Source organism: Hylobates moloch, unplaced genomic scaffold, assembly GCF_009828535.3.
Source record: "Hylobates moloch isolate HMO894 unplaced genomic scaffold, HMol_V3 SCAFFOLD_56, whole genome shotgun sequence".
Taxonomy (NCBI): Eukaryota; Metazoa; Chordata; class Mammalia; order Primates; family Hylobatidae; genus Hylobates; species Hylobates moloch.
The window spans coordinates 436216-453601 of record NW_026652331.1 but is presented as its reverse complement, the minus strand read 5'-3'; positions in this window follow the sequence as shown (position 1 = coordinate 453601).

Sequence of the window (17386 nt, the reverse complement as noted above, 5' to 3'; positions counted from 1 at the left end):
TAGAACAGATTTCTCATCAAGAACAGTAGGAAATCAACCTGTTGAATAAAAGTAAGTGGTAACTGGCTGAGCACACTGGCTCACCCCTATAATCCTAGCACTTTGGGAGACTGAGGCAGGCAGATTGCTTGAGCCCCAGAGTTTAAAGCCAGCCTTGGCAACGTGGTGAAACCCCATCTCCACCAAAACTACAAAAAAGTAGCTGAGCACGGTGGTGAGCACCTGTAGTGCCAGCTACTTGACGGGCTGAGGTGGAAGGATCTTGAGCCGAGGGAGGTCGAAGCTGCAGTGAGCTGACATCATACAACTGCACTCCAGCCTGGGTGACAAAGTGAAACCCTATCTCAAGAAAAAGAGAAAGAAAAAAAGAAAAAGAAAGAAAGGAAGGAAGGAAGGAAGGAAGGAAGGAAGGAAGGAAGGAAGGAAGGAAAGGGAAGGGAAAGGAAGGAAGGAAGGAAGGAAGGAGAGAGAGAAAGAAAGAAAGAAAATGTAAGTAGCGACCACTGCCACCACCTCTTCCAGTCAATATTTTATTAATAGTGCCAAAAAACAAGGAAAAGAAATTGGAGCAATGAAAAAAGAGCCACAGTTGTCCTTAATTACAATTTACATCACTATCCATATAAAATTCATAAAATTCTATAAACTATTAAAGCAAATAAACAAATTCAGCAATATTGTTATTATAATACCAAAATCAGAAATTCAATAGCTTTTCTATATGTCACCAAGAACCAGGTAACAAATGTTATTTAAATAAAATATCTCATTTGCTATCTGTTATACACTGAATGTTTGTGTTTCCCCATAATTCATATGTTGAAGTCCTAAGCCCCAACCTCCCAATGTGATGATACTTGGAGGCAGAGCCCTTAGGAATAATTAAGTTTATATCAGGTCATGTGCATAGGGCCCCATGATGGAATTAGTATCTTTGTAAGAAGAGGAAGAGAGACTCATTTCTCTCTGTGTGTGTGAAAGATTTCTTTGAAAAAAAAGGTTTTCCTATTATAACATAAAGGCCATAATGCATTAGGAAAATTGCTGTGTTTCATGCCACTCCAGGCTTTTAATGTATACAGATGTGGTATGAGCACCTGTTAAAGTTTTGAGTATGAAAAAAGTGTTAGGGGAAACACAGAGATATTAACATAAAGACATGATGTTACTGAGTCACAAATCAATGTTTAAAACAGCTTACCTCCAGATTTCTTGTTATGTAAGAAAATTTTTTCCTTCTTATTTAAGAAACTATTATTTGGATACTATATTTATTTCATTCTATTGATTTATATCTGAAATCATTCCTCTGATATAAAAGATATTCAAAATGCTTACATAAATGATGAATAACATGTTCATAGGTAGTAAGATCCTGAACAGTATAGCAAAGTTAAATGTCTAACAACATCAAGTTTATTGAGTAATTTTATGTTGCATAACAAGCATCCCTAAACTCAGTGCTTAAAACAACTATGACTTGCTCACAGTACTGAGGATGAGCAATTTGGGCTATGCTCAGATAAGAAGTTCTGTTCTTCTTTGGGGTCATTCATGCAGTCGTGTTTATCTGATGGCTTGACTGGGGCTCAGTGATCCAAGGTGACCTTATTCAGATGTCTGGCAGTTGGCTGTGACATCCATTTTCTTCTTCACAAGTTATATCTTTCTCCAGCAAGGTAGGCTGGGATTCTTCACATATGGTATATGGGTTCCAAATAGGAGAAGACAAAATCTGCAAGGTAATTCAAGGAATAGGCTACGGAACTCACAGAATGTGATTTCCACCATATTCCACTGGTCAAAGTTTGTTATTAGCAAAGCAAGTCAAATTCAATAGGTGGAAAATAGATTCTACCTCTTGAAGTGAGAAGCTACAATATTCTGTGGCCACGTTTTCAATCTCTATCCAAGTAATGGCAAGAATATGTAAAAATATTTAGAGATTATTGATAGTGTTGTAAAATGTTTGATAAATCCCAAGAAGTGTTTGGCAATATACCTCAGGAATAAATATGTACATATCCTCCAAACCAGCAATTCCACTTCCATGGAATTACTCTAAAAAAACATTGCATATGTGTAAAGGAAAGCAAGTATAAGGAGCAAATCACAGCATTGTCTGTAAATGGAAAAATGAGATCTCAATTTAATGTCTGCCAAGTACACAAATTAGAGTACACGCATAAGCCAAAAACTATATAGTAGTTAGTTGAAATGAATGAACCCCAGGCGTATGTCAATAAGTATTAATTTTGGAAATTAAAATCTCTAATGAATAAACAAGTTACAAAAGAATATATGTAGTATGACAGGACTTATTTAAATTTGAAAAGCCATATAATAATATATATTATTATGGGTGTATATGTACATTTGAATATGAAAAAATATACTGGGAAAAATGCACATAAGCTTCAGGATAATGATTATCTCTGTGTGTAGAAGAGTATGAAAGCAGTAGAGATTTCCGCTGTGTTTAACATGTTCTTCTTAATATATATCTAAAGTATTTTGCACAAATATTATTATTCATAAAATCAATTTGATATGTACATTGATGTCTGTTATATTACCCTTTATAGCTCTTGCCTGCTTGAAATCTTTCAGAGTTAAGAGAATTTTAAGTGAAATATAATCCAGATTGTGTTTGCATAGAATATCTTTAGAAATTTATAAAACTAATTAGTACCAATGGGTATCTTTGAGGAAGGGAATCAGAGAGTTAAAGGGTACATCAGGTAAAAAAGACTTTGCACTTTATACTTTTTGATACCCTTTGAATTTTTATACCATGATCATGCATTACATTAAAAATATATTATTTCTCCATAATGAACATGCCTAACTTGAAAATGTGAGATAAATGACACAACCTCTTGGCCATTCTTCAATTTGAATGACTTGGATGATCCTCATTATATATTCTTTGAGAGACCTCTGTCTGTCACCCTCATTCAATGAAAAACTTTCAGGTGGAGCCTCATTCCATTTATGGTACACTTTTTTTGACCTTCCTGGGGCTGCTAGAAATTTTCTATTCTCGTAAGTCTGACAAGGCCACATTCATTCTGCCCTTTCACTCTCATTGTCATTTAAAGGTCAGACTGTGTCAAATCCATGCTCATTTGTTTTACCATATGCTATTTGAAATTGCACAAGCCTGAAAATACTGAAGCCCAGGACATAAAGAGATAGTTGAAAACTTAAATATATATATATATATACACACATAATTTTCATGAAACTCATATCCAAATATATATATATATTCAATTTGATGTCAAGATAAAAATGAAAAATGGATACCTATTTCTTATTAAATAATTAATGTTGACACATTTTAAATGAGATAGACTCATTCACTTATGTATTTAATAAATCTAGAGAGCTTTCTGTATGCCAATCACTGTTCTTGGCATTAAGGAGACAGCACTGAACAAAAAACTAAGTTCTTTCCTTCATGCATCTTACATACTGTGGGGAAGAGACAGAAACCATTCTGTATGTCAGGTCATGATGAGAAACAGAGAAAAACACACCAGGGGAGAATAAGAGAAAAAGGGAGATGGGAGGAGTTACTCTTTCACAGAGAATGGTGATCAGAGACTGTGTACTTTATGCACCAACATTTAAGCAAAGACCTAAGAAAGTGGTAAAAAGCTTTCTGTGGAATCTTCCAGGCAGAAGAAACAGAATGTGCAATGGTCGTGGGGAGAAATGTGTTTCCTATACTCCTGAGACAGTAAATCTCATGACTGCAGTGTAGTGAGTGAAGGAAGAATGTAGCAAGATGTCAGGGAGTGGTAAGTGTTCATACCAAAACCTTATGAGACACTTTGTAGAGGCCTTTGTGTATACTTTGGCTGTTATGCTGAGGGGATTTCTGAGCAGTGAAACAGAGTGAAAAGAAGAAAGAGTGGAAGCAGGAAGACCAGTGAGGAGGCAAGAGATGACAGTGACTGGAAATAATAAGATATTTGGGGGTAGAGGAAGAAATAATAACAAAAATCACGTATGATTATTTGAATTCTTCTATTATAGTATCTATGATAAAGTCCATTTTGATTGTACATAAATTGTGTTGAATGTATTTACTGTACTTTTATGACATATGAAATGTATACAATTTCAAGTTTATAATAAAATTATTTAGTTTTTCAGTGCGTGACTTAGAGTATACAAAGTTTAAAATGTTTTAAGTCTAAATTATTGTGGCCATGAAGTGCATCATGTCAGGGCCTTCACCACTTATTTGTCCCTATGTTAGAGAAGACCCAAAAGTTACTGGGGAGCACCATGACTGAGGTCATGAGTTTCAAGAGCTGGAATGGTCTGCACTGAATTGGGTGTTCGTTAGGGTTCTCAATATTCTAGGAGAAATTGTCAACCCAACCCACTTGCTCTGATATTTGGTATTTGTTATAAAGCACCTGGCTCTGCACTTGACCAACAGCAATGTAGAACTGTTGCAACCACCATACTTCACAGAATATGAGAGACAACTCACTCAATATCTCAAAAAATAACTCAGCTGAAAAGTAAAATGTATGTTTATTAGAACTGCCTAAAAATCATGGAGTTAATACTACCTCCAGACCTACATTATAAATGAGAGGACCACCATACAATGATCTGATCTGAGGTATTTAGCAAATAAATTGTGTGAACACTTATATTCATGCAAATATGAGTAAGACTGATTATTTTCTCCCATCGTCGACTTTTCCCACCTTCCATCTAAATAGAACATTAGCTGAGCATATACTTCCTAAAATAAAGGCCATATTTATCAATCTCCTGTGCAGCTAAATGTGGCTAGGTGACTAAGTCCTGGTCTTTCACATATAAACAGAAGTGACATGAGCAACTTTTAGCATGTACTCTGGAAAATAATTGGTAGGATTTCTGTTTTTCTCTTTCCACCTTCCTGTTGTCTTGAAGGTAGATAGGGTTGAATCTTTTTGAACAATGTGGATGAGGTCAACGTCCTAGGGAGGGCCAAGCTAAAGAAAAATGGCATATAGGCAGAGGAGAGCAGCTTGGAATTTGGGGTAAGAGAAATAAATTCTGTCTTTTAGGAAACCATTTGGCGGTTTCTGATAACAGCTGTTGAATTTATGTCCTAACTAATATATAAAGATTTAATATACTTTGCGTATATATTTAAAATACATCTTTTAAAAATCGTCATAAAAGAAAGTTACCTTTATCATAATACTGTTCAGTTGTTTTCATCTTTAGTTATGCTTGGTTCAGTAGTAGAATAAGTAGTGAAGTTACAATGAAGACCACAATCACTCAAGGGATGCTGTTCCTGCAGAGCGGCATTTTGCTGATGTATCACATACTGTTAATGATTGGATATCACACATCATTATTCCGTTGAAATAAACCCTTTTAATATATTAAGGCTCAGTTTTGTCAATGTACTAGGAGCTCAAAGTTACATGGCAAGCAAAGCAGGCATAGTTCAAATCTCACAGAGCTTTTGGTTTAAGAAAACTTAAAACAATTTTAGGAATTGTGATACATGCTATGATGGAAGATATACCTGGAAGAATATCAGATACAATTTTCCTCATCTTATACTGTAGATGTGTCTTTGTGTGTATGTATATGTATATACATAAGGGTGGACCCAGGGAAAGGCTTCCTGTAAACCAAAACAAGAATGATGTGTAGGTGTTAGGTAAGAAAACAGTCAAAGGTAGATCAAAGGGCCAATACAAAAGGTTTGAGATGAGATAGTATATGAAGAACTGAATTATAGAATGTGAAGATGGGAGTGGTGAGAAATAAATTATAAAGAGGGAGGGAAAAGGTCTCACTGGGTGTTATAAGATATAGGAACAGGTTATAGCTTCTCCTTAAGTCCCATGACAAACTTAGTAGGAGAGAGTAGTCTCTCCTTATGCAACAGAGCTATGTTCCAAGACCCTCAGTGGATGTCTGAAACCTCAGATAGTGCTGAACCCTATATATGCTATGTTTTTTCCCTATAAATACATACCTATAACAGAGTTGAATTTATAATTTAGGCATAGTAAGAGATGAATAACCATATCTATATGCCAGCATAACTATTTTGTATTTGAAGGCCATTGTTAGGTAAAATAAGGGTGGCTTAAACACAAACACTGTTATTATAATACCACGACAATCAGACAGGGTGCGGTGGCTCATGTCTGTAATCCCAGCAATTTGGGAGGCCAAGGCGGGCAGATCAGCTGTGGTCAGGAGTTCGAGACCAGCTTGGCCAACATGGTGAAACCCCGTCTCTACTAAAAATACAAAAATTAGCCAGGTGTGTTGGTGGGTGCCTGTAATCTCAGCTACTCAGGAGGCTGAGGCAGGAGAATTGCTTGAACTCGGGAGGCAGAGGTTGCAGTGAGCTGAGATTGTGCCATTGAACTCCATTCTGGATGAAAAGAGCAAAACAAGGCCTCCACCACCACCTAAAAAAAAAATAAATCAAGCTGATAACTGAGATGGCTACAAGCTGGTAACTGAGATGGCTACTAAGCAACTAATGGGCAGGTTAGCACATGTAGCACAGAAACACTGGGTAAAGGAATAATTCACGTTGAGAAGCAGGATGGGTGCTGGGATGGGAAGGATGGAGTAGATGGCATGAGATTTCATCACACTACTGAGAATGATGCACAATTTAAAAGTTATGATTTGTTTATTTCTGTATCATTCCATGAAATATTTTCAGGCCACGGTTGACTGTAGAAAACTGAAACCACAGAAAGTGAAACAGTGGGTAAGTTGAGACTGCTGGTTAGACTGCAGAGTGGGTGATGGAAATTGGATTTTTGAAAGTTCACCTTTGGTTGCATGCCTGGATGGAGATGAGATCTAAGGCACAAAGATCAATAAGTGACTGTGACATTCAAGTTAGATATAATGGTGACCTAGACCTTGTAAGTGCTAACAAAGTTTGGAATAGTGAATGATTCAAGAACTTTTCACAAGATAGTATATACAAAACTTAATTATTAATCAGATGGATTGCAAGAAGGAAAGGGAGAGTTTCCCATGTTTAAAAAACTGGGTGAATGTACATGTGATTCAATTAGATCAGAAAAACAAGAAGAAACAGTTAAGAAGGAAAGATGATATGTTCCCTTGGAAATGATAGGTTAGAGGTACCTGTGAATTGTGCTTATGCAGCTATTCAGAAAGGACATAAATGTACATAAAGTTATACTGGTACTGATTTCATCATCCAGGTACATATGAGTTGCAAGCAGTCAAATAAAGTCAACAGTGTTTTTGGTTTTTCAATCAAGTGTAATAGAAGGTTCATGGCAAGAGTGTTAAGTGTACTAAAAATAAAGGGTAATTTATTTAAAAAATCATAGGATATAATATGATTTGGATCTTTGTCCCCCATTCAAATCTCATGTTCAATTGTAATCCCCTGTGTTGGAAGTGGGGCCTGGTGGGAGGTGATTGAATCACGGGAGCAGATTTCTCATGAATGGTTTGGTGCCATCATCTTGATACTGTTATCACAATAGCACATGAGTTATCACGAGATCTGGTCATTGAAAATTGTGTGGCACCTCTGCCTCCTTCACTCCTGATTTTACCACATGACATGAAAGGTCCAATTCACCTTCTGCAATGATTGTAAGCTTCCAGAGGGCTCCCAAGAAGTGGATGCTGCTAGGCTTCCTGTATAAGCTGCAGAACCATAAGCCAATTCAACCTATTTTCTTAAAAATTATCAAGTCTCAGGTATTTTTTAATAGCAATGCAAGAACAGCCTAATACAGGATATGTGATATATTGAACAAGAAACTAAAATTGGTGATTTCAAGTAGATAGAGAAAAACAAGAGAACTGTTGGTGAGCATGCCAATGAGTTTATGAGTTGATGTCATAAATATCTAATGATACATCATCTAATGATGGAGATAACATTTTGAGAAATGAGTCATTATACAGTTTTGTTGTGTGAACATCAGAGTACATTTAAACAAACCTAGATGTTGTGGATCACTACACCTAGACTATATAGTATAGCCTGTTGCTCCTAGGCCACACACCTTCACAGCATGGTACTGCACTGAATAGTGTAGGCAATAGTAGCACAACGGTAAGTATCTGTGTAGCTAAACCTATGTAAACATAGAAATGGTTCAGTAAAAATATGTAATATGATCTTAGGGGACCATCGTAGTATATGTAGTCCATCATTGACTGAAACATCATTATGTGACACATGACTATAGTGGAGAGGTATATTAGGAAGGAGACTAAACCGCTCTTTGCAACTGGGATTACAATTATTTTGTTAACTTAAGAGGTGGGGAAATTCCAGCTACACTTATGTTTAAGGATCACAGCCATACATGTAGGTTGGCTGTTATGAAGTGGAAGATAAGATAATTTGACATAAAGAGATTAAAAACTAAGAGATGAGGATGTTGGGTAAATCTTATCCAACATAAAGGCAGGACTTGGCAGGAAAAGAAAGACTGGAAGCCAGATACTTACGCTTTCAGTGAGCAGGGAGTGAGCAGGCACTCACAGGATGGCAGCCTGGAGAGGTATTAAGGCTGATGCAAAAAAGCAATTACATTTACATGAAGGTGAAGAAGTAATCATTTCTAACATAGGGGTTACAAGGCCATCAACTACACATCACAAAACAGTTTCTAGAAGAGTCTTTTCTCAAGAAAGTCACAGAAAGCATTATCCTCAGAGAAGAGTCACGTTCCAGAGTGAATGATAGAGAAGTGGTGATAGGAAAAGTGAAAGTTTAAGTTTAAGAAAAAATAGAAGATGGCCAAAGAGGAACAGCTCTGGTCTACAGCTCCCAGCATGAGCAACGCAGAAGATGGGTGATTTCTGCATTTCCATCTGAGGTACTGGGTTCATCTCACTAGGGAGTGCCAGACAGTGGGCGCAGGACAGCGGGTGCAGCACACCATGCACCAGCTGAAGCAGGGCGAGGCATTGCCTCACTCGGGAAGCGCAAGGGGTCAGGGTGTTCCCATTCCTAGTCAAAGAAAGGGGTGACAGACGGCACCTGGAAAATCAGGTCACTCCAACCCTAATACTGAGCTTTTCCGATGGGCTTAAAAAATGGCACACCAGGAGATTATATCCCGCATCTGGTTCAGAGGGTCCTACACCCACGGAGTCTCACTGATTGCTAGCACAGCAGTCTGAGATCAAACTGCAAAGCGGCAGCAAGCCTGGGGTAGGGGTGCCCGCCATTGCCCAGGCTTGCTTAGGTAAACAAAGCAGCCAGGAAGCTCAAACTAGGTGGAGCCCACTATAGCTCAAAGAGGCCTGCCTGCCTTTCTAGGCTCCACCTCTGGGGGCAGGGCACAGACAAACAAAAAGACAGCAGTTACCTCTGCAGACTTAAATGTCCCCATCTGACAGCTTTGAAGAGAGTAGTGGTTCTCCCAGCACACAGCTGGAGATCTGAGAATGGGCAGACTGCCTCCTCAAGTGGGTCCCTGACCCCTGACCCCTGAGCAGCCTAACTGGGAGGCACCCCCCAGTAGGGGCAGACTGACACTTCACACGGCCGGGTACTCCTCTGTGACAAAACTTCCAGAGGAACAATCAGGCAGCAGCATTCGCAGTTCACGAAAATCCGCTGTTCTGCAGCCTCCGCTGCTGAGACCCAGGCAAACAGGGTCTGGAGTGGACCCCTAGCAAACTCCAACAGACCTGCAGCTGAGGGTCCTGTCTGTTAGAAGGAAAACTAACAAACAGAAAGGACATCCACACCAAAAACCCACCTGTACATCACCATCATCAAAGACCAAAAGCAGATAAAACCACAAAGATGGGGAAAAAACAGAGCAGAAAAACTGGAAATTCTAAAAAGCAGAGCGCCTCAGCTCATCCAAAGGAATGCAGTTCCTCACCAGCAACAGAACAAAGCTGGACGGAGAATGAATCTGATGAGTTGAGAGAAGAAGGCTTCAGACGATCAAACTATTCCGAGATACAGGAGGAAACTCAAACCAAAGGCAAAGAAGTTAAAAACTTTGAAAAAAATATAGAAGAATGTATAACTAGAATAACCAATACAGAGAAGTACTTAAAGGAGCTGATGGAGCTGAAAGCGAAGGCTCGAGAACTACGTGAAGAATGCAGAAGCCTCAGGAGCCGATGCGATCAACTGGAAGAAAGGGTATCAGTGATGGAAGATGAAATGAATGAAATGAAGCGAGAAGGGAAGTTTAGAGAAAAAAGAATAAAAAGAAATGAACAAAGCCTCCAAGAAATATGGGACTATGTGAAAAGACCAAATCTACGTCTGATTGGTGTACCTGAAAGTGACAGGGAGAATGGAACCAAGTTGGAAAACACTCTGCAGGACATTATCCGGGAGAACTTCCACAATCTAGCAAGGCAGGCCAACATTCAGATTCAGGAAATACAGAGAATGCCACAAAGATACTCCTCGAGAAGAGCAACTCCAAGACACATAATTGTGAGATTCACCAAAGGTGAAATGAAGGAAAAAATGTTAAGAGCAGCCAGAGAGAAAAGTCAGGTAACCCACAAAGGGAAGCCCATCAGACTAACAGCTGATCTCTTGGCAGAAACTCTACAAGCCAGAAGAGAGTGGGGGCCGATATTCAACATTCTTAAAGAGAAGAATTTTCAACCCAGAATTTCATATCCAGCCAAACTAAGCTTCATAAGTGAAGGAGAAATAAATAAATATTTTACAGACAAGCAAATGCTGAGAGATTTCGTCACCACCAGGCCTGCCCTAAAAGAGCTCCTGAAGGAAGCACTAAACATGGAAAGGAACAACTGGTACCAGCCACTGCAAAATCTTGCCAAATTGCAAAGATCACCAAGGCTAGGAAGGAACTGCATCAACAAACAAGCAAAATAACCAGCTAACATCATAATGACAGGATCAGATTCTCACATAACAATATTAACTTTAAATGTAAATGGACTAAATGCTCCAATTAAAAGACACAGACTGACAAATTGGATAAAGATCAAGACCCATCAGTGTGCTGTATTCAGGAAACCCATTTCACATGCAGAGACACACATAGGCTCAAAATAAAAGGATGGAGGAAGATCTACCAAGCAAATGGAAAACAAAAAAAGGCATGGGTTGCAATCCTAGTCTCTGATAAAACAGACTTTAAGCCAACAAAGATCAAAAGAGACAAAGAAGGCCATTACATAATGGTAAAGGGATCAGTTCAACAAGAAGAGGTAACTATCCTAAATATATATGCACCCAATACAGAAGCACACAGATTCATAAAGCAAGACTTAGACTCCCACACAATAATGGGAGACTTTAACACCTCATTGTCAACATTAGACAGATCCACAAGACAGAAAGTTAACAAGGATACCCAGGAATTGAACTCAGCTCTGCACCAAGCAAACCTAATAGACATCTACAGAACGCTCCATCCCAAATCAACAGGATATACATTTTTTTCAGCATCACACCACTCCTATTCCAAAATTGACCACATACTTGGAAGCAAAGCTCTCCTTAGCAAATGTAAAAGAACAGAAATTATAACAAACTGTCTCTCAGACCACAGTGCAATCAAACTAGAACTCAGGATTAAGAAACTCACTCAAAACCGCTCAACTACATGGAAACTGAACAACCTGCTCCTGAATGACTACTGGGTACATAATGAAATGAAGGCAGAAATAAAGATGTTCTTTGAAACCAACGAGAACAAAGACACAACATACCAGAATCTCTGGGATACATTCAAAGCAGTGTATAGAGGGAAATTTATAGCACTAAATGCCCACAAGAGAAAGCAGGAGAGATCCAAAATTGACACCCTAACATCACAATTCAAAGAAATAGAAAAGCAAGAGCAAACACATTCAAAAGCTAGCAGAAGGCAAGAAATAACTAAAATCAGAGCACAACTGAAGGAAATAGAGACACAAAAAACCCTTCAAAAAATTAACGAATCCAGGAGCTGCTTTTTTGAAAAGATCAACAAAATTGATAGACCACTAGCAAGACTAATAAAGAAGAAAAGAGAGAAGAATCAAATAGACGCAATAAAAAATGATAAAGGGGATATCACCTCTGATCCCACAGAAATACAAACTACCATCAGAGAATACTACAAACACCTCTACACAAATAAACTAGAAAATCTAGAAGAAATGGATAAATTCCTTGACACATACACCCTCCCAAGACTAAATCAAGAAGTTGAATCTCTGAATAGACAAATAACAGGCTCTGAAATTATGGCAATAATCAATAGCTTACCAACCAAAAAGGGTCCAGGACCAGATGGATTCACAGCCGAATTCTACCAGAGGTACAAGGAGGAACTGGTACCATTCCTTCTGAAACTATTCCAATCAATAGAAAAAGAGGAAATCCTCTCTAACTCATTTTATGAGGCCAGCATCATCCTGATACCAAAGCCGGGCAGAGACACAACCAAAAAAGTGAATTTTAGACCAATATCCTTGATGAATATTGATGCAAAAATCCTCAATAAAATACTGGCAAACCGAATCCAGCAGCATATCAAAAAGCTTATCCACCACGATCAAGTGGGCTTCATCCCTGGGATGCAAGGTTGGTTCAACATACACAAATCAATAAATGTAATCCAGCATATAAACAGAACCAAAGACAAAAACCACATGATTATCTCAATAGATGCAGAAAAGGCCTTTGAAAAAATTCAACAACCCTTCATGCTAAAAACTCTCAATAAATTAGGTATTGATGGGACATATCTCAAAATAATAAGAGCTATCTATGACAAACCCACAGCCAATATCATACTGAATGGGCAAAAACTGGAAGCATTCCCTTTGAAAACTGGCACAAGACAGGGATGCCCTCTCTCACCACTCCTATTCAACATAGTGTTGGAAGTTCTGGCCAGGGCAATTAGGCAGGAGAAGAAAATAAAGGGTATTCAATTAGGAAAAGAGGAAGTCAAATTGTCCCTGTTTGCAGATGACATGATTGTATATCTAGAAAACCCCATCGTCTCAGCCCAAAATCTCCTTAAGCTGATAAGGAACTTCAGCAAAGTCTCAGCATACAAAATCAATGTACAAAAATCACAAACATTTTTATAGACCAATATCAGACAAACAGAGAGCCAAATCATGAGTGAACTCCCATTCACAATGGCTTCAAAGAGAATAAAATACCTAGGAATCCAACTTACAAGGGACGTGAAGGACCTCTTCAAAGAGAACTACAAACCACTGCTCAATGAAATAAAAGAGGATGCAAACAAATGGAAGAACATTCCATGCTCATGGGTTGGAAGAATCAATATTGTGAAAATGGCCATACTGTCCAACGTAATTTATAGATTCCATGCCATCCCCATCAAGCTACCAATGACTTTCTTCACAGAATTGGAAAAACCTACTTTAAAGTTCATATGGAACCAAAAAAGAGCCCGCATCGCCAAGTCAATCCTAAGCCAAAAGAACAAAGCTGGAGGCATCATGCTAGCTGACTCAAACTATACTACAAGGCTACAGTAACCAAAACAGCATGGTACTGGTACCAAAACAGAGATATAGATCAATGGAACAGAACAGAGCCCTCAGAAATAATGCCGCATATCTACAACTATCTGATCTTTGACAAACCTAACAAAAACAAGCAATGGGGAAAGGATTCCCTATTTAATAAATGGTGCTGGGAAAACTAGCTAGCCATATGTAGAAAGCTGAAAGTGGATCCCTTCCTTACACCTTATACAAAAATTAATTCAAGATGGATTAAAGACTTACATGTTAGACCTAAAACCATAAAAACCCTTGAAGAAAACCTAGGCGATACCATTCAGGACATAGGCATGGGCAAGGACTTCATGTCTAAAACACCAAAAGCAATGGCAACAAAAGCCAAAATTGACAAATGAGATCTAATTAAACTGAATTGCTTCTGCACAGCAAAAGAAACTACCATCAGAGTGAACAGGCAACCTACAAAATGGGAGAATATTTTTGAAACCTATTCATCTGACAAAGGGCTAATATCCAGAATCTACAATGAATTCAAACAAATTTACCAGAAAAAAACAAACAACCCCATCAAAAAGTGGGCAAAGAATATGAACAGACACTTCTCAAAAGAAGACATTTATGCAGCCAAGAAACACATGCAAAAATGCTCATCATCACTGGCCATCAGAGAAATGCAAATCAAAACCACAATGAGATACCATCTCACACCAGTTAGAATGGCCATCATTAAAAAGTCGGGAAACAACAGGTGCTGGAGAGGATGTGGAGAAATAGGAACACTTTTACACTGTTGGTGGGACTGTAAACTAGTTCAACCATTGTGGAAGACAGTGTGGCGATTCCTCAGGGATCTAGAACTAGAAATACCATTTGACCCAGCCATCCCATTACTGGGTATATACCCAAAGGAGTATAAATCATGCTGCTGCAAAGACACATGCACACGTATGTTTATTGGGCACTATTCACAATAGCAAAGAGTTGGAACCAACCCAAATGTCCAACAACGATAGACTGGATTAAGAAAATGTGGCACATATACACCATTGAATACTATGCGGTCATAAAAAATAATGAGTTCATGTCCTTTGTAGGGACATGGATGAAACTGGAAATCATCATTCTCAGTAAACTATCGCAAGGACAAAAAAGCAAATACCACATGTTCTCACTCATAGGTGGGAATTGAACAATGAGAACACATGGACACAGGAAGGGGAACATCACACTCCGGGGACTATCTCAAAATAATAAGAGCTATCTATGACAAACCCACAGCCAATATCATACTGAATAGGCAATTCAGTGGGGTGGGGGGAGGGGGGAGGGATAGCATTGGGAGATATACATAATACTAAATGACGAGTTACTGGGTGCAGCACACCAACATGGCACATGTATACATATGTAACAAAGCTGCACATTGTGCACATGTACCCTAAAACTTAAAGTATAATAATAATAAAATAAAATGAAAAAAAGTTTAAGAAAAAATATTATCTTCAGACTAAAGGGTTCATAAGGAGGAATGGATAACCCCTCCAAAATTTCATTTTGATCAGTGAATAAGGATAACAGAGATTTGGCATATTGTATTACATTTCAAGGTTGTAAGAAGCGAAAAGTTAGAACCTGTGAGTTCCCTATACTATTGGTGTCTTCAGGTAACATCAGAGAATAATATATGGAGAAGAAAATCTAAGAAACTATATGAAAATCTCTGAGATAGGCATCCTTTCTTGAATTTTTTGGATTTGTGTTTATCATAAAGTCCCATGCAGTGTTGCCAGTCTCTCCTTGTCATCAGTCAATTCAGGACATAGCTACGAAGGCATTCTCCATTATTGTTTATATCTTGTCCTTGACCCACTCAAAAGCAGTCACTGTCACCCCACAGACTAGATATGATAAAACTTTAAATGTCCTAACTAGGCTCCCTGTGATTCAGCCAAAGAGTTCGGCACTTGCTCTGAGTTGGGGAAAATCAAGGACAGAGGAAAACAAAATGTCACTTGGGTCTCCTTTGAGTGTGATGGAATGGATGAGATGAATCATTTGCTTGTATAGCAGAAGTAATTACAGACATTTGTAACAATGTATGACAATAAGGTTTTCCATCATGTCATATGAACAGTTAGGTCTTCAGTTGAAAAGGGAGCAAATTATTGCATGATCTTCTGCACCTTGTTGGTATGCAACAGGGGGTTAATGCTCAGACTCCCTTTCATATGTTGGCAACATCTGTAGGAAAGGCAGCTGGCAGTATGGCAGACCAGAGAGAAGTGCAATAAAGTTTTAGTTTCAATCCATGTGAGATGAGAGATGTCAACCAAATGTTTGCTATTAATCTATATTGCCTGCTTTGCATCTTAGTGTACCACATGTTAGTGTTTTTCCAAATTGCCATTGAATGAATATGATAATTTGATATTTATTGAATTTCAGCCATGAACTCGACAACATGCAGGACATAATAATGGAGAGATTTCATGGGCAGAGACCTCAGACAGTGCTGAAAAGCAAGCGGGAAAGTGGGCATGAATGTTGATGCGAAACTTAATTGGAAATTATTCTTTTTATTGTCCTGTAATAAACTTGAAGAGTGCACATTAAAATAAAGAACAGAAGTGGTTTGAAGAAGAATTTAAAGATTTTAAAAAATGATGTTTGTGATTCTGTTAGAAGAGACACGAATATTTCCCTAGAAGCAACCACATGGGATCATAGGGTTGGGTGAAGCCTCAAACTTGTACTTGGATACCTGCATAGTACACTCTTTTCTTCATGTGAGTTAGAAATTTCAGAAGGATGAAAGGTAAACTTCATATCAGAGTTTCCATCCAAATCAGTCTCATTATCTCTAGCAACTGTAGGGTGAATAGCATGGAAATCAGATGATCTTCACCTTCCAAAAGTTGACCAAGTCACAACTATTTATGAATAAATATGTTTATTCAAAATGACATTGCATACCTGTATAAAGCATATGTCACTGATACTGTATCATAAGAGCATATGGTATACCCAATATTTATTTTTCTAGAAAACTGAAATGCATAACATGTCTACTGAAATAAGTGTAAGAAAAGAAAATATTGGAATGCATAAGTCACATTCCACAAACAATGCTAGGTACTTTGTTCAGCTGACAATAATCTTGTAAGTTAGATTTTATTATTCTTACATTGTAGAAGGAACAATACAACCAAAGATGTATTACAGTACATTAGGTTCGTAAAAGAGTGAGCTAAAACTTGAATCCAGTTGTACTAGCACCAAATTCATACACTTTCCACTATACTACCACTCAACTCAAAAATAAACAAATATTTAAAAGTAAAATGTTTTTTAAAAACAGTTGGTCTAAGAAAACTAATTTGTCAATATGGGAGGAAGGAACATTGTAATATGTGTATAATAAATGCAGAATTTCACAACCTATTCAATATGTAGGCTAGTTTATCTCTAAATACTATAGATTATATTTTTACAAAACTTTATATCTAAATAGGATATAATTACAATTACAATATTATAGCAAATGTGGGTTTTCTGTAATTACAGGCAAAATAACTTTCTGCTAGTCCTTGAAAGGAATCTGTGTGCAAAGGACCTCTTCCTGTCATCTGTAAGGTACTGATATTTTCTCCAGTGTCATTATAGTTTATAACGAATCAGGTCAGAAAATGTACTAGTCCCTTTAACAATGAGAATTGTTCTAAGATTCCCTTACTAATCACATATTCAACTTTGGGGAGGGGGGGTGTTGGAGATAATTCATAGTCAAAAAGAATTATTAAATGACAAGCAGCTATTATTTTGCAATGTCATTCTAGGAGTCTTTGGGGATTTTACATTTACTTGAGTTACACTT